Here is a 19,605-nt window from a genome sequence, read left to right on the forward strand (position 1 = left end):
TGACACGTGGAGTCAGGAGATGATTCAAAGGACTGGATCACATGATTTGTATGTGGGAACTTTTATGCCTGACATGACATAGTCCCCAAAGGACAAACACTAGGAAAAAATGACATCAACTAGACCATGATATGGACATTAGCTTAGAGAATGAGAATTAAAACAAGAAGGCAAAGCTCCCCTTGGTTGACCTCAGCTGGAAGCATTCAATTACCCAAACTTAGTTGTTCTGCCTTCATCCACAAATGAAAACAAGAACAGTGATTAATGATTAATGAGTTACAAATAAATTTTAATTATTAAGGGAATAATTAATAGATACGATTCACAAAGTTTTTTAGATGTTGCTAGCAGCAAAGTATAAGGTTTTCCGTTTCAGCTAAAAAGGAGCTGTCAAGCTGGGAATGATCATGCTCAACAATATCTGAGGATTGAAAGTAGGTAAAGGAATATTCTTGATAACCTTTCAGTATCAATACTACAAACTACCATGCAGAGAGAGAGAGAGAGAGAGAGAGAGAGAGAGAAGAAAAACACCTACCATAGAGGCTGGGGTAGAGTGGGGGGTGATGGGAGTGTAATGACAAATAAGAAATTGCAAATAAGAAGCTGAATGTAATGAGAATTATGAAACTAATGTAATGAGAACTGAGAACACTGAAACCAACACCAAGGTCAGCCAGAGAAGGGAAGAAGAGTTTTTTTGCTCTGTGTGAACCTAATCAGGTAGAATAAGGGCCCTCCAGATAAACAGGAGAGCATGAGGCCTTCCAGACTTAGGGGAGTGCATGGGAGGTGACTTATGAAGGTCACACCAACTGGGCAAGACACAGACATTTCTTTTTTTGGGGGGTGGGGCATCTGAAGGCTAGAAAAAATGTTTCATTTTTTTCTTTTTGTAAATTACAGCTCACTCTTAGAGAATTAAAAAGAGACCCGCTCAGCAAATGGGTCTGCTGCAAGTCTCTTTCTCTTCTGACTTGGAGTCCTCCATGCTGAGCTTCCAATAAACTTACTATCCTCTCCTGAGCTGTCTTTCTCTCTGTTCTTTCACGGCTCACGCTAACACGAAAAGAGGAAACCTGGGAACACTGGTGCTGGGAAATGTACACTGGTGGAGGCATCTATGGGCCTTGGAATACTGTATCACTGAAATCCAATCCTGAACAGCTAGCTTTGTAAAAAGTGTATATCTAATAGTGATTCAATGAAAAAGTTTCAAAAAAAAATAAAAGAACTGTTATTTAAAAAATAGCACATTTTTATATGAGAACGTACATTTTGAAGAGGTGTGAAATTATATTTCCAAAACATTATGTTGCATGTAAACTAGAAGTATGCAATTTTTAAAAAGTGTCATTGTGATCGCATGAATTTCTAATATTGTACTATAAGTTGAGTTTGTTTTTTGGGCCACACTCAGTGGTGTTCAGAGCTTACCCTGCATCTTCATTCAGGAATATCTCTTGGAGGGGCCATATTGGGTGCTGGGGATTAACCTGGATCGGGGGTGTGCAGGGCAAGCACTCTGAATGCTGCTCTATCACTGCAGCTCCTGTAGTTGCTTTTTAATGCAGTTACCAGCCACTTATTTTTCTATATTTTTTCCCTAAACTTGGTAAAGTTTTCTGTACAGGTGTTAGTGTTTTAGCATAGATTTGAACAAGCTCTGTATATATCAAGTTTATCAACACTTTGATTTATTTGTGAAGATTTTTTTATTGCTTTGTGTCTGAGTTGGTAAATTATTTAAGCATGCAGGAATTTTACATTTTCTAAATTGAGTTTCAACTCGTTTAACTTTCCTTTAGATTTGCTGAAGATATTTGGAAGCAAAGAATGGGGATAGGACTATATTACAAAGTGCAGGAGAGTTTCATTCCTATTTATTTTTACTTCTGTCTTTCATTCCTTTCCCCATACCCATTTTCTTCCTTTTTAAAATTTATTTCCTTTCTTCCTCTTTCTTTCTCCCCTTGTTTTCAAAATGCTAAAACTGATACTTTTTATTTATTGATTTGCAAAGCAACCAAAGATACAAAAGGAAAGGTATACATGGAGTTTTGTTCCAGAAGAAACAAGGATAAATTCCACAGATTAGATTTTCAAGAAGTATGACATAGTTTACATGGTATTTTGTTATTTACTTAAAATTTGAATTTTAGAGGCTTCATGATTTACAATACTATCAATATTCCCCAACACTAGACCCTTCACCAGAATGTCCACATCTTTCCACTCCTATCTCAATGTCCTCTCCTTATCCCACATCCTTCTCCCGCCTTGGTAAATTCGGTTTACTTCTTGTGTGTGTATGTGCCTTTTTGTTGATTTTAGGCCACACCAGTGATACAGTGCTATGGTGAGGTGCCGTGTACCAGATGTGGTGCAAGAGATCCAGCTGAGGTTGACTATATGTAAGCACTTTAGCCCCTGTACTTTATAAAAGCGTTAGATGCTCAAAAAAGTATTGCAATCAAATGACCTAAGGATCTTGTTCCTTTCTGCATTTCTGTTCTTAGAAAACCTGATTCATGGCTAGTGGGTGCTCTATAAATTCTTTAGAAGTTGAAGGTTTGAGGCAATATATAATGTATGGCTATATTTTTTGTATAGTTATGAGACTGCTTCTATAAATAACATGCCATACCAACTACATGTTTAAGAGTGTCTTACTGGGACTTCAAAAATTCATTGTAGCACTGTAGCACTGTTCTCCCATTGTTCATCAATTTGCTTGAGTGGGCACCAGTAATGTCTCACAACAAATTCAAGTACCTGAAAATTAGCAAAGGAGGTGAAAGAATTATATAATGAAAATTATATTTCACTGCTAAAATAAATAAAAGGAGATATAAGAAAAATGGAAATACACTAAATATTCATGGATTGGAAGGATTAAAACTGTCAAAATGACAATCTTATTTAAAGCAATATACAGAGTCATTGCAGTTCCCATAAAAATACCCAAGATACAGACCAAATGTTGCTCAACTTTAAAACCCTTAGATAGCTAAAGCAATCTTAGGGAACTAGAAGATATGTGTCTTCCCCACCGCTCTTCTCACTTTATACTATTAAGCCATAGTAATCAAGACTGTGTGGTGTTGGAAAGAAGGCAGATTCCCAGACCAGCAGGATAGAATTGAGAGTCCAGAGATAGACCCTCAAGTATATGATCATAAAAATCTTTGACAAAGGAGCTAGGAGTATGAAATGGAGCAAGAAGACCCACTTTAGTAAATGATGTTGGAAAAACTGGTCAAACATGAAAACATGTAAAAAGCATAAGTGTAACCCCTTCTCAGACAGGTAGTGTGTGAAATGCCAAGCCAGTGTATTGATGAGTACTGAGAGCAGGTTCTTCAGGTGTTCGGGTCTGACCTTGTCTGGGCCAGGTGCTCTTCGCTTCTTTACCAATGAAATGGCGTGTCAGATTTCAGAAGGGAGAACTTTTGTAACGACATATCCATCCTGTGGAATTTGGTATTTGGCAGGTGGACGTGGCTATCAAAGAGATCTGAGTAGAAATCATGGATAATCTCCATTGCCCTTCTGGAAGATGTGATAGATCCATCAGGACATTGGAGGGCAGTCATCTTGGTCTTGTAGTTGGTGAAGGACAGGAGGGCGTTGTGAATGCTTTTCCCGGCTTCCGCATCCATCTGCAAGTACTGCTGCTCTTCTCTCTTTGAGGTCTTTATCACTTCTCTGCACTGCTTTGTGAGCTTGGACGTTTGCTTGCAGTTGCCTGAGGCTCACGCCCAACCACACAGGCGATGAGCTCAAGAGTTTTTGAAGACAGGTATCTTCTTGTGGCTATCTCTCGGTGTTCCTCGTACAATCACGGAGGTGCGAACTGTGAGTGTGGAAAGGTCAGACTACAGCTAAATCTTACAAAGACAATGTTTATGAGAAATGGACTCGTTCCTGACATTCCATTCATTCTCAACAGAATGAACATCTATGAATGCAACAGTTATGTGTACCTAGGTCGAGAACTCAACATGACGAATTACCTGACATCTGAGTAGCACAGGAGGAAGAGAGTGGCTTGGAATGCCTTCAAGAGCATCAAAGAAATAGCTAAGAGGACGAAGAAGCTCCGGATCTGGGCACATCTCTTCAATTTCACTGTTCTTCCTGCATTAGCATACGCCTCAGAGACCTGGGCCCTACGAAAACAGGATGAGAACGCTATTCAGGTCTCCCAAAGAGGAATCGAAAGAGCTATGCTTGGAGTATCACGCTTCAAGTGAGAGAAAGAATCCAGAGTGCCGACCTCCATCGACAATCAAGAATCAGAGACCCTGTCTCATTTGCCAAGGCGTCAAAAATCAGATTTGCTGGACCTGTAATGCAATTTGGAGACAACCGCTGGATTAGAGCCGTTACTGACTGGATTCCATGGAATATCAAAAAGACGCGTGGCCACCCACCTATGAGATGGTCAGACTTCTTCATCAAGACCATGAATGATTGGTTTGAGGCTCTTCGTGTACCTGGAGCAAGCAGGCGCCATTGGGCTACACTGCACTTGACAGGGATGAATGGAGACATTACTGGCATCCACTCAAGCAACTCGATGAGTAACAGGATATCAAGTGATCAAGTGATCAACCACTTCTCACACCATGCACAAAATTAATTCAAGATGTATTAAAACACTTGATATCAGACCTTAATCAGTAATATATATTGAGGAAAATATAGGCAGAAATCTAGAAGCATCTTCAATAATTCAATATAGACATGACCTCAAATCTAGAAGCATCTTCAATAATTCAATGCTACTGGTTAAGCAAACTCAAAGAAAAATAAATGCAATTATATCAAACCAAGAAATTTTGCACCACAAGAGAAATAATTACCAGAATGAAAAGACACCCTACAGACTTGAAGAGGATATTTTCCCACCCTCACAAAGAGTTAATGTCAAAGATATGTAAAGTACTTAACAAGAAAATAAAAAAGCTGCATCCAGAAATGGGGAGAAGAGGTGAACAGAAACTTCCTCAAAGAAGACATACAGATGGCCAATAAATATAAGGAGAAAAAACACACTGCATTACTGCATTATCATCATCTGGGAAATGCAACAAGGAAAACAGGGAAACAACAAGATCATCTCACACTGGTGAGACTGGTACATATATTAAACAAAAAGAACCAAAGCAGCCAATACATAGATGTATAGAAAAAGGATCCTTCATCCACTGCCAGTGGTAATGTGGACTTAGTTTAACCTTTTTGGAAAACAATACAGACAATCATCAAAAACTTAAGATGGCCCAGCAATTCATTTTCAGGATATCTACCCCAAGATACAAAAATCTCTAATCAGAAAAGACATTTGCATTCCTATGTTCACTACTGCAGCACTGTTCACATTAGCAAAAATTTGTAAATAACCCAAGTGCCCAAGAACAGATGATTGAATAAAGAAACTATGGTGTAGAATAGCATAGCAGAATACTACTCGGTTATAGGTAGAGAAAAATTCAATTTGCTGCTATGTGTGTAGAACTAAAGGGTATCATACTGAGTCCAGTCATCCAAAAGGAGACAAGTAGAGAGCAATCTCTCAATTGTTGGATATAAAGGACATAATTGGGAAATAACAAAAGGTCAAAAGTGACATAATCTAAGAACTAGCAGTGAGAGATATGTGTGTGTGTGTGGGAGGTGAATGGGAACGGTCAGTGATGAGGTACCCCGAGACAGTGGTGGAGGAAGCAGACACTGGTGGAGGGTGTGGTGTTGGAATGCTATATTCATGGAATCCTATCATTGACGGTATTGTAAAACTATGAATCAAAGTTTATAGTACTGAGGGAAGTCAGAAAAAAAGGAATAGATACAAAATGATCTAACTCATATGTAGAACCTAAATATACACAGTATGGTAGGAATATAAGACAGAAGCAAAATTCTGAACAACTTCGGTAGTGTTGGAATTCTGTGCACAGGAAACTATCAGTAATAGTATTGTGAGTCACAGAAGCTCAATTAAAAATTTTTTTTAAAAAAGCTTTGGAAAGTATTGGCTGAAACAGTGAAATAGATAAGTACATCTTTAACTCGGTGAAATGAGTTCTTACTCTGAATATTATTGCTCAGACTTTTCTTTAGAAATCAAGTATGAAAGGAGAGAAACAATTTAGATTGTGCCTGCTCATGTCTGTCCACTAACACAGATACAATTACCAAAATTCCTTTATTTGTTTACTTTTGAATTTATCTTGTGATTCCTGATGTTCCCAGGGCCTCAAGTATGTGAGGCATATACTTCACCATTGAACTATATCCCCAGCCCTAGGACTTTAATACTGTATTCAAGAAAATAGAGTTTGGTGGATCAGTCAGACTGATTTATCACATCAACTAGCAAAACTTAAATTTTTTCCACATTCACCCTTTTTCACCTGAGAAAAATTCCCATCATCTCAGGCATATACAAAATAACGCTTACTGATAGTAAATTATAATTTACCTTAAAACAAATTATTAAGGTTTCAGTTATGGCTTCGTGACCAACAGTTTAAGAAGCTAGGTCAACTGGGTGCAAGGCACATAACTTAATTCCTGTGTTATCCTTCTGACTCTCTATACTTTAAGTAGGTTTTTGATGTTGTTGCTGTTGTTGTTTTACCCTTGTTTTGTTTTCTTTTGTTTTATTTTGGGATAACACCCAGCTCAGAGCTTATTCCTGGCTTTTTACTCAAGATTATTTCTGGTGATGCTTTAGGTACCATTTATCGTGTGGGATATTGAACCTTGGTAGGCTGTGTGCAAGGCAAGCAACTTACCTACTGTACTATCTCTCCAGCCCCAAAATAAAATTTTTATTAAAAATTCTACAATAATGGAAAGTTTTCTCTTTTCATTTATTTACTCATAACAGTATAAATTATGGATATTAATTATATTCTGTTTCTTCAAATCTGATGTGATCATCATTTATATCTCACTCAGTTTGTTTCAAATTTGGTCATTGGCTTGACTTCTGTGTTATTTTGATAAATGCTCAGTTTCTGAAAATGTTATTCTTTTCTGGCACCACAAAATATTCTTTATTTTGCATTCACATTTATAAAATGAAATAAGAAATTCTACCAGGATAAGTATTAACTTTCAAATGGAAAACCTGAGTTAATGTAATTAGTGAATTAGTTTACTTCTCTGTTACAAGATCAGTGAGGCCAGTTAATAATACTGCGGATAAATAAATATTCTTAAATACGCTCTGTAAATAAAAAATCATAAAATTAAATTATTCTTTCATTACACATTTTCATATATCTTATGTGTGTCTCCAAATTAACCTGCAATACTGCAAATTATTGTGGAATATTCAAGGAATTTGAGAGTTGGTCAAGGAAAGATGTGATCACAAGGTGGCAGTAAAACAGAGCCTTATTGAGTGACCCTTTGACAGAACTGCAGGATGGCAAAGTCTTCACAACATGGGAATTATGAATCTAAGGCACAAATGTTTGCCTTGAGATGGGTAGGAAAAAAGGGAACTCCTGGTGAGGAGATTTAGAAAGGGGCTTATATGTCATGGTAAAGGACCTCAGCAATATATAAAAAGTCTTTGATCAGATAGCTACAAAGGGTGGCAGCAATTTAGTGATGTGTATTTTAACTAACTTTTGCTAGCAAATATTGGCACAGTTTTGTAAAAGCTCTAAAATAAAAGCTCTAAAATAATGTTGTCAGGGACTGGTTTGTAATTGGATATGAAAATTTGATCTGGTAACAGGTTTTAAAATCAATAGGTCTTTCTTTGAAGTGAAAAAGTTCAACCTAGTAATCAATACACAGAAGTTATCTTTTACTCATTTACATAATCAACGTAAAAAGTTTCATAATTTTCTCATTCTACCTCAACTCTCAGTGCTTCTGAGGTACTGCATAGTTATTGAGAATAAACTAGAGGACTAAGCAACTTGTCATTTAATTGACAGAAGAGGAGGCTAAGTAATGGTTGACAGATTAATACCTAGAAAAGTAGCACTGCACTGTAGCACGGTCCTCCCTTGTTCATCGATTTGCTCAAGCGAGCACCAGTAACGTCTTTATTGTGAGACTTGTTGTTACCATATTTGGCATATTGAGTACATCAGGCTTGCCAGGCTCTGCCATGGGGGCAGGATACTCTTGGTAACTTACCGGGCCCTCTGAGAGGGATGTAGGAATCGAACCACAGTCGGCCACGTGCAAGGCAAATGCCCTACCCACTGTGCTATCGCTTCGGCTGAGAGATAAAGTACCATATAAAATAAATCTCAACTGAAGTCAAACCCCCAAATCACACTGACACCTTGCAGGAAATGTAGGAATAAATTTAATACATGAAAATTAATAAGGTGTAGGACAAAGAAGATTTTAGCTGAATGATTCCGGCCAGCTTAGTTTATACAGGGAGAATGATATTGTCACTGACCAGCAATAATAATGACCTGCATGTCAGCATCATCAAGTGGGAAATAATGGCCTGAAACCAATAAGAAGGGCAAAGTGGCATGTAACTTCCAACTTTCTTCTTTCCCTTCACAGGGTTATGGGAAAGATAATGATAAGGATGATCTGTGGTAGAGTAGACATGTTGGATGTTGATACAAAGTCTTCTCCAGATTCTGTTCCTGCTGCTTCCTAACCAAAGACCCTGAGCAGAGGTCTTAGCTTTGCCAAACCAGCTTTCTTTGTAAAATGGGAATAGAAACTTTCCCATTGGTTGTTGTTTACACAGGAATAAATTCCAGTATAAATTTTAACAAGGATAACCTATGTTGGCAGAGTGAAAAGTTGTCTTACTTGAGGAGATGGTAAAGATAATGAAACTATCATTCTACAATGTTTTTTTTTATTTTATTGACACCATTAGTTTACTAACATGCCAAAGCTGCTCATATTAGAGTTGTTTCAGGCATATAGTGTTGCTACTTCAGTCCCAGTACCAATGACTCCTTTCCTCTACCAATGTCTGCAGATTTTCTAACAACCACCAGACTGCTACCTTGGTAGGTACATAATAAATTTAATTCAAATTACTTGTTCCTACAAAATTTAAAAGAATGGCAAATGGAATTATCAGAAAATAAAAATCAATTTGTGATGATTGATTTCTATATTACTTTAACCTATGCAAATTAAGAAATGCAGATCATTCAATATAATATAGCATCCTGCCTATTCTTATTTATATAACTAAATTTTCAACTTTGACATGTAAAATACATTGCAGTAAATTTTATTTTGTACTTGCATATTTTAAAAATAACTTCATTAAGTCATTAGTTTAGTTACAGATATTCGATATTCAACACCAATCCCACCACCATTGTACCTTCCCACCATGATCATTTCCAATTTTTCCAACCACACTTGAGCCTGCTCCCATATCAGATCCTCAATAATTTATTTTAAATTGCTTATTATAAATAATTTGCTAAAAGGATGATAAAAAATATTTCTTTAGAAGAAAGTTAGTGAAGATTATTGTATCTCACCATGAAGCCCTTAAGTCAGTAAATAAGAGATTACAAAAATGTTGTTACTAGTTAAGCCTTCTATGTTTACATTTTATTAATAAAGATAGGTTGCTTTCTACATTACATTCTATCCAATCTGGTATGCTACTCCTGGTTTATCAGTGTTATAGAGCTAGAGATGTTGCACGGCTGAAATCATGGCTATGCACTTCAGGTGTCTAAAATTTCTAAAGAGGTGGTACAGCTGGAGTTGAATTCTTAATCGACTGGAAGCTTTGGGGTTTGTGTGTATGACTGCCGGGCTTTGGGTTGTGTGTATGACTGCCATAGAGGGAGACGGGGCTAGGGTGGGGTGGGTGGTAGAGGTAGTCCATCCCTCAACACTTGAAAACTGAAGATTTCAGTCACAAACCCTGCACACCTGAGAGTTTCAACAAATCAATTTCTGGATGAGGCTCATATGAGCAGTGGTGTAGGGAAGGGAGCATGTTGAAGATAGTCATCATTCTACAATGTTGAGTTGAATTATACATTACAATGTTCTGTGATGATAGGAGCCTAGTGAACTTTGTTTCACTTGATCACTTGACTTCCTGTTAATCATCAATTTCCTCAAGCAGGCGCCAGTAATGTCTCCGTTTTCCCCTGTCATGGGCTAGTGTAACCCAATGGTGTCTGTTCTAGGAACCCGAAGAGCCTCAAACCTATCGTTCAGGGTCTTGATGAAGAAGACTGACCATCTTGTAGATGGGCGGCTATGCGGTCTTTTGACGTCCCATGGAATCGAGTCGGTAATGGCTCTAGTCCAGCAGTTGTCTCCAAATCTCATTACGTGTCCAGTCCATCTGATTTTTGACGTCCTGGCAAACGAGACAGCATCTCTGATTCTTGACCATCGATGGAGGTGGGAACTCTGGATTCTTTCTCTCATTTGAGTGAAGTGTGATACTCCAAGCATAGCTCTTTTGATTCCTCTTTGGGAGACCCAAATAGCATTCTCATCCTGTTTGCGTAGGGCCCAGGTCTCAGGCGTATGTTAATGCAGGAAGAATAGTGGAATAAAAGAGATGTGCCCAGAGCCGGAGCTTCTTCGTCCTCTTAGCTATTTCCTCAAAGCTCTTGAAAGTGTTCCAACCCGCTCTCTTCCTCCTGCGCAACTCAGGTGTCAGATCATTCGTCATGTTGATTTCTCAACCTAGGTACACATAACTGTTGCATTTCGAGATGGTTGTTCTGTTGAGAACGAATGGAGCATCAGGAACGAGACTGTTTCTCATAAACATTGTCTTCATGAGATTCAGCTGGAGTCCGACCTTTCCACACTCACGGTCGAAGTCGGCCAGCATTTGTGCCGCTTGGCTAATGTTTGTTGTTATTAGAACAATGTCATCAGCAAAGCGGAGGTGGTGTAGTTGCCGACCATCTATCTTCACTCCCATTCCTTCCCATTCCAGTCGTCACATGATGTTCTTGAGGGTGGCACTGAAGAATTTTGGTGAAATGTTATCACCCTGCCAAACCCCTCTCTTGACATCAATGATCACTTCCCTGTAGAATGGTGAGATCCTCGTAGTGAATCCGCAATACAGTTCACAGAGGATCCTGATGTATTGAGTTTGAATGCCTTGTTTGTCTAGGACTTCAATGACTGCTTCAGTCTCAACAGAATCAAAGGCCTTCTTTAAATCAATAAATGTTAGACCAAGTGGCATCTTGAACTCCAGAGAAATCTCAATGAGCTTGGTTATCATGTGGATTGTTGATTGTGCTGAATCCTTTGCGGAACGCTGCTGGCTCGCATGTTTGTCCTTCTTCTAGTGTTCTGACAATCCTATTCAGGATGACTCGAGTGAACAGCTTGTAGACGACAGACAGCAGGCAGATCAGGTGATAGTTGCCAATGTCGTGGATGTCTCCCTTTTTGTACAGTAGTACGGTCCTGCTGGTTTTCCATTGGGACAGAACCTTGCATTCAGACAGGTAGCATGTGAAGAGCTGAGCCAATGTTGATGAGTACTGACGGCAGGTTCTTCAAGTGTTCTGGTCTGACCTTGTCTGTGTGGGTGCTGTTTGCTTTTTTACCAATGAAATGGCATGTCAGATTTCGGTCTTGTAGTTGGTGAAGGACAGGCGGGTGTTGCGAATGCTTTCCCCGGCTTCTGCCGCATCTGCCAGCTCTGCTGCTCTTCTCTCTTTGAGGTCTTCCTTTATCGCATCTCTGCACTGCTTTGCGAGCTTGGACCTGCGCTTGCAATTGCCTGAGGCTCGCGCCAGGCCATGTTGGCGAATGAGCTTGAGAGTTTTTGAAGACCCATGTCTTTTTGTGGCTATCTCTCTCTCGGTGTTCTTTGCACAATCGTAGAGGTGCTGAACCATTCGATTGTATTCCTTGTCAATATTGTTAATGACGACATCTTCCCATGTCAATGGCAATAGTGCCAAAGAGCTCCCAGTTGGTGGTCGTTCTGGGAGTTCTCTTCTTAAACTTTGCAGCCCTTTCTCCCCGCTCCGTGAAGTAGAATTTTGCATGAAGGAGACTATGGTCCGATCGCGTTTGGAATTTTGGGACAACAGCAACATCGGTCAGGCAAAACCGTCAATTAAATATGATGTGGTCAACTTCGTCGTGGAATCGTCCACCGGGAGACTTCATGGATCTCTAAATTTCCCAGAACATGTACATAAAAATGACCAGAAATAGATGGTCATCAAAAAGGCATTATTAATGTCACTTTTTCTGATAAAACCTTGATTCAAGGCAATAATCTCAGATAAATATAACTATAAAATCATTAATGTGGTGGATTCTGGTAATCTGTTTATCATCAGTCATAGCAGTGCACTAGGAAGATGAGATACAAATTTTATAAAAGGATTTCTAGATTATGGGAGTGGGAAACAGTCTGAGTAACAGTAGAGAGGTAGATGAGGCTAAATGCACTGAAAAAGGAGCTGTTAAGACTAGATAATATTGACAAAATCTAAACCCTGGCAATTTCCCAGGAATTATTTCTGTACCTATATAATTTCTAATACATTTGTGTCTCTATCTTACTGGGGACAAACTATTACAGCTTGTCTTAAGCATTTTTATTTTCTAGAGATATAGTTGGAAAGGGATAAACATCAATGCATGAAGATAGAATAATTTAATTATTTCTAAAGTAGACATCTTAGAGGAACAAAAAGAAATATAGGAAGAGGTTGGAGAGAGGAAACTTAGAAAGATAAGTAACAGGAACATGGATTTGAGTGAAAGGAGAGAAACAGAAAAATAAGAGATCAAAAAAGATGCTAAAAAATGTTGAGATATATCCTGGTGTCTTCTCAGAGTAGGGGTGAGCAGCCTGCCCCACCCCCTATGCCCGCTCATGCTTCTAGAAGTCTCTGCAAACATGTCCACCTCCCACAGGCACTGCAATGTTGACTCCTCCACTGATCCTGCTTTACCAATTCCCAACTAAATCTCTGCATGCATGTGGTTAAGTTCATGAAGACACTGGTTCCTAGGGTTAATCCTAGACCAGAGATACTGAAATATCTGAATTTCATGACCACATATGCCTCAATACTGAAATTTCAATAGCAGCACACCAAATTAAATTAAATTCCCAAATTAAATGGGAAAGTAAATAAAGAAGCTAATTAAATTCAGCAAACAAAAACAACAACACAGAAGGCTCAACTATCAATAAACAACCTATTAAATTCCTAGACAAGTATGTATCAATCTTGTGATCAGTTATAGGAATTTTTGCATTGAAATTGATTTTTTAAAATATTTATCAATTTCAATATTGGAGCTTTGTTATCTACTCAATTTTAACTTAGAATCATATTAATAGTTGTTGCTTTGTCCACAAAATAAAAAATTAATGTTATAAGTATATAAATAAAATTCTAATAAAAAATTTAATAATTTAAATGTTGAGAAAAATTTAAATGTGCCATTACTTAACTGCATCATGTTATAGAGTTTCCATCTAAACCAACAATTTCTTGACCTCGACAAATCCCTCAGATAACCTTTAGCCGTCTCTCATTATAATTGACTATCTCAACTGCAATTGCTTTACAAAGACGCTCATATGCTTCTCAGACATTTTTTTCCTACAGAAAAAAAGAAATCTTTGGAAACTGAGTACTATTGTGTGTGTCAGTTACCAAAAAGAATACTCATAAGGAGTAATTGGGCAAATTGAGCATATGATTTGCAGAAGAAACGATATTTTGAAAGAAAAATTAGTTCGTAAATGCTAAAGTTTTTATGAGTAATCATGATGATTCTTTAAGTAATAAAAATTTGTCTGCATCTTGTCATAGTTGTTGATTTGTCACTTTTATCAGTAGAAAGTAAGTTAGTTATCCATATTTTAGGAAGATATTCACAGTGGTGAAATATTTCAAATGCCAGTGATGATAAATTTCTTGAATATTTTCCCTTTCTAGAACTTGATGAGTCATTGGAGTATCATTCTGTCCCAAGAACATTATGATGACACAAGTATTAGTCACCAACCCATTACTTGTGGCAGGTGGAGTGGCAGGATATGGATATAAATTCATGCAATAAGAAGAATCTAGTTTAATCTTAAACTCTGATTATTATCTACGTTTTAAAACAAAACTTATTTTAAAGCACTTTTCCAAACTTACCTTTGCTAAGATGCTCTGTTATTGGTTATTCCCAGTTGCATGGTCTTCATTTCAAAGATATGTAATTTAGAAATTACAGCTTCATATTCAATTTTATCTTATTTCACCAACATGATAAACGGAATTTGGGAAGGTTATCCTACAGGAACACGACGTGCTGTTATTGATCATAAGCCCCATTGTTTTCTGTTACACCACAGAAACCTGGAACACAAAGTTTACTAAGTTCAATCCCTTATTGAAATGTGAATCTCACAGGAACAAAGCATTTATGAATTTTTGTATAGAGGGCATGGACAACAAATATTTTTGTATAGTAAAGTATTTGCATCAGTAAATATTGCATCAGTAATCAGTAAGTTATTTATATCATTGCCTACTGTTGAAAAATATATACGCAATAACTGTGTTCAAACATCATAAGTAGATCAAATAGACATTTTTTGAGAACTAATATAGGCAGTTTATTCAGTTGTTTTACAATGAATCAGACTATTTTGATCTTATTTCTCATTTTAATTTTCAGGGGTAAAATTAATTACAATATGACATTATGTAGTTTTAAAGTTTTGATTCACAAAACTCTAGAGCTGGTGTGGGTAAGGTTTGACAATGGTAAAGGAAGGCAGCTGAATAATAAATTCCATAAACTTTTCTCCTTAATGCATAAACTCAAACTAGTGAGAAATACCTATTTAATTGATTAAAAACTTTAACGGGTAAATATGTAACAATTTTGTCTTGATTCTTTATTAAATCCAAGATTTAAAAACAAACACGAGGACCAGAACAGCAGTACAGCAGGGAGGATGTTTACTTGCACGTGGCCAATCTGGATTTGATTCCTGACATCCCATATGGTCCACCAAACACCATAAGAAATAATTCCTGAGTTCAGAGTCGGGAATATCCACCTGAACATCTCTGGGTGTGACCTCAAAAGCCAAAAATAAAAAAATTAAAAACCATAAACAATCATCCAAAAAAAACCCCCAAATAATGAAAGTTTTTTTTTTTATTAGTGAAACACCATGAGGTACAGTTGTAGATTTACAATTTTTTGTGCTTGGGTTTGATTATACAATGATCAGATACCCATCCCTCCACCAGTGCCCATTTTCCACCACCATGGATAATATTCCCGCCACCCCCATCCCCCTATCCCCCCCTGCCTCTGTGGCAGGGCAATCCCCTGTGTTCTCTCTCTCCTTTTGGGTGTTGTGGTCTGCAAAAGAGGCATTGAGTGGCAAACATGTTCAGTCCATAGTCCACTTTCGACATGCATCTCCCCTCCCTCCTGGGAGGGACCTCCAAACACCCTTTATTTGGTGTTCCCTTCTCTATCTGAGTTGCCCTTTCCTCTAGAATGCCCAACTGGCCACTAAGCTATGGAGTAATCCTCCTGGTGCTGATCTCAGCTATTCTTGGATATTAATCTCATATTTTGTTACTTTATATCCCCCAGATGAATGCAATCTTTCTATGTCTATCCCTCTCTTTCTGACTCATTTCGCTTAGCATGATACTTTCCATATTGTACCACTTGTATGTAAATTTCATGACTTCATCTTTTCTAAGAGCTACATAGTACTCCATTGTGTAGATGTACCAAAGTTTCTTTAACCAGTCATCTGTTCTTGGGCATTCAGGTTTCTTCCAGTTTCTGGCTATTGTAAAGAGTGCTGCAATGAACAAACAAGTGCAGATGTCACTTCGACTATACATTTTTGCCTCTCTGGGATATATTCCCAGGAGTGGTATTGCTGGGTCAAATGGGAGCTCAATTTCTAATTTTTTGAGAATCGTCCATACTGTTTTCCAGAAGGGCTGAACCAGTCGACATTCCCACCAACAGTGAAGGAGTGTCCCTTTCTCGCCACATCCGCGCCAGCATCGGTTGCTTTTGTTCTTTTGAATGTGGGCCAGTCTCTGAGGTGTGAGATGGTATCTCATTGTGGTTTTGATCTGCATCTCCCTGATGATTAATGATGTAGAGCATTTTCTCATGTGCTTTTTTGCCATTCGGATTTCTTCTTTGAGAAAGTTTCTGTTCATTTCATTGCCCCATTTTTGGATGGGGTTGGATGTTTTCTTCTTGTGGAGTTTAATCAGTATTTTGTATATCCTGGATATCAACCCCTTGTCAGATGTGTATTCGGCGAATATCCTTTCCCATTCTGTAGACTGTCTTTGTATTTTGGTCACTGTTTCTTTGGAGGTGCAGAAGCTTCTTAGTTTAAGATAGTCCCATTTATCTATCTCTGTTTTCACTTGCTCGGCCAGTGGCGTGGCATCTTTGAAGATACCATTAGGTTCAATGTCATGGAGGGTTTTGCCAACTTTGTCTTCAATGTACCTTATGGTTTCTGGTCTGATGTTGAGGTCTTTAATCTATTTTGATCTTACTTTTGTACACGGTGTTAGGCAGAGTTCTGAGCCCATTTTTTTTGCATGTAGCCGTCCAGTGATGCCAGCACAATTTGTTAAAGAGGCTTTCCTTACTCCACTTCACATTACTTGCACCTTTATCAAAGATTAGATGATCATATGATTGAGGGGAGATGTCAGTGTATTCAACCCTGTTCCATTGGTCTGCAGTTCTGCCTTTGTTCCAGTACCATGCTGTTTTAATTATTACTGCTTTGTAGTACAGTTTGAAGTTCGGGAGGTTGATTCCTCCCATTTTCTTTTTCCCAAGAATTGCTTTAGCTATTCGTGGGGGCTTATTGTTCCATATAAATTTCAGGAGTGTTTGCTCCATTTCTTTGAAGAATGTCGTGGGTATCCTTATAGGGATTGCATTGAATTTATACAATGCTTTCGGTAGTATTGCCATTTTGACAATGTTAAGTCTCCCGACCCAGGAGCAGGGGATATCTTTCCATTTCCTCATGTCCTCTTTTATTTCCTGAAGTAGCGTTTTGTAGTTTTCTTTGTACAGGTCCTTTACTTCCTTAGTTAAGCTGATTCCTAGGTACTTGATTTTCTGGGTCACAATTGTGAATGGGATTGTTTTTTTCATGTTGCTTTCTTCTCTCTCACTGTTTGCATATAGGAATGCCATGGACTTTTGGGTATTGATTTTATAGCCTGCAACTTTACTATACGAGTCTATTGTTTCTAGGAGTTTTTTGGTGGAGGTTATTGGGTTCTCTAAGTATAGTATCATATCATCTGCGAATAGTGAGAGCTTGATTTCTTCCTTTCCTACCTGAATGCCCTTAATATCTTTTTCTTGCCTAATCGCTATTGCAAGTACTTCCAGTACTATATTGAACAGCAGTGGAGAGAGTGAGCATCCTTGTCTCGTCCCTGACCTTAGGGGGAAGGCTCTCAGTTTTTCCCCATTGAGGATGATGCTTGCTGTAGGCTTGTGGTAGATGGCTTTAAGTATGTTGAGGAAGGTCCCCTCTATACCCATTTTGGCTAGGGTTTTCATCATAAAGGGGTGCTGGATCTTGTCACATGCTTTCTCTGCATCTATTGATATAATCATATGCTTTTATCTTTTCTTTTGTTGATATGATGGATTATGTTGATTGATTTCCGAATGTTGAACCATCCTTGCATCCCTGGGATGAATCCTACTTGGTCATGGTGTATGATCTTTTTGATGAGTAGTTGGATTCTATTTGCTAGTAGTTTGTTGAGGATCTTTGCATCTGTGTTCATCAGGGATATCGGTCTGTAATTCTCTTTCTTTGTGGTATCTCTGTCTGCTTTTGGTATCAGTGTGATATTTGCTTCGTAGAAACTGTTTGGAAGTGTTTTTGATATTTCAATTTCATGGAAAAGCTTAAAGAGGATTGGGAGTCAGTCCTCTTTAAAGATTTGGAAGAATTCACTAGTGAATCCATCCGGACCAGGACTTTTGTGCTTGTGGAGACTTTTTATTACCATTTCAATTTCCTTGATGGTGATAGGTCTGTTCAGGTATTCCAGGTCTTCTTGGTTCAGCCTTGGGAGTCTGTAGGAGTCTAGGAATTTATCCATTTCCTCGAGGTTTTGATGTTCCGTGGCATACAGTTTCTCAAAGTACTCCCTGAGGATCCTTTGAATTTCTGTAGTTTCTGTTGTAATGACCCCCTTTTCATTTCTGATTCGGTTTATTAGGGTTTTCTCTCTCCCTTTCTTTGTGAGTTTTGCTAGAGGCTTGTCAATCTTGTTAATTTTCTCGAAGAACCAGCTCTTGGTTTCATTGATCTTTCGGATTGTTTTTTGGGTTTCCATCTCGTTAATCTCTGCTCTGAGTTTTATTATTTCCTTTCTCCTGTTCGGGTTGTGCTCCTTTTTTTGGTCCTTCTCCAAGCTCTTAAGCTGTGAGGTTAGGTTACTTATGTGTGCTCGCTCCTCCTTCCTGAGGAATGCTTGTAGAGCTATAAACTTTCCTCTTAACACAGCTATTGCTGTGTCCCATAAGTTTTGGTAACTCGTGTCCTCATTTTCATTCGTTTCTAGGAATCTTTTGATTTCCTCTTTGATTTCCTGTCTAAGCCACTCGTTGTTCAGTAGAGCACTGTTTAATTTCCAGGTGTTTGATTTAGTTTTCTGTTTTTGTATGTGATTTACTTCTAATTTCAGCGCATTATGATCTGAGAAGATTGTCGATACAATCTCTATCTTCTTAATTTTTTGGAGGCATGTTTTGTGGCTCAGCATGTGGTCTATCTTGGAGAATGTTCCATGTACGGTTGAGAAGAATGTGTATTCAGCTTTTTGTGGATGAAGTGTCCTGTATATATCTACTAAGTCCCTTTCTTACATTGTTTCCCTCAGATGAAGTATCTCCTTGCTAAGCTTGAGTCTGGTTGATCTATCAAGAGGTGACAAAGCAGTGTTGAAGTCTCCCACTAGTATTGTGTTGCTGTTGATGTCTTTTTCCAAATCTATGAGTAGTTGTTTTAAGTACTTTGCTGGTCTCTCATTAGGTGCATATACATTTATTATTGTAAGTTCTTCCTGTTGTACAGATCCTTTGATCAATAAGAAGTGACCTTCACTGTCTCTTATGATCTTCCTCACTCTGAAATCGATGTGGTCTGATATTAGGATGGCTACCCCAGCTTTTTTATGGGAGCTGTTTGCCTGTAGGATTGTTTTACAGCCTTTGACTCTGAGTCTGTGTTTGCTTTGACTATTGAGATGTGTTTCTTGCAGGCAGCAGAATGTTGGGTTCAATTTTCTAATCCATCCTGCCGCTCTATGTCTTCTAATTGGTGCGTTTAGCCCATTGACATTGAGAGAGATTATTGTTATGGGATTTTGTCCCATTGTTCTGTTGAAATTTGGTGTATTTGAGGGGCCTGTATTGCCTTAAAGTAGCCCGTTTGGTTGTTCTTGTAACCATGGTTTTGAGTCTATGAAGTTCCTGAGCTGTTGTTTGTCTGTGAAACTGTGTGTTGTTCCTTCTATTATGAATGAGAGTCTCGCTGGGTAAAGTATTTTTGGGGAG

This window comes from Sorex fumeus, unplaced genomic scaffold (genome assembly GCF_029834395.1).
Source record: "Sorex fumeus unplaced genomic scaffold, SorFum_2.1 ptg000007l, whole genome shotgun sequence".
Taxonomy (NCBI): Eukaryota; Metazoa; Chordata; class Mammalia; order Eulipotyphla; family Soricidae; genus Sorex; species Sorex fumeus.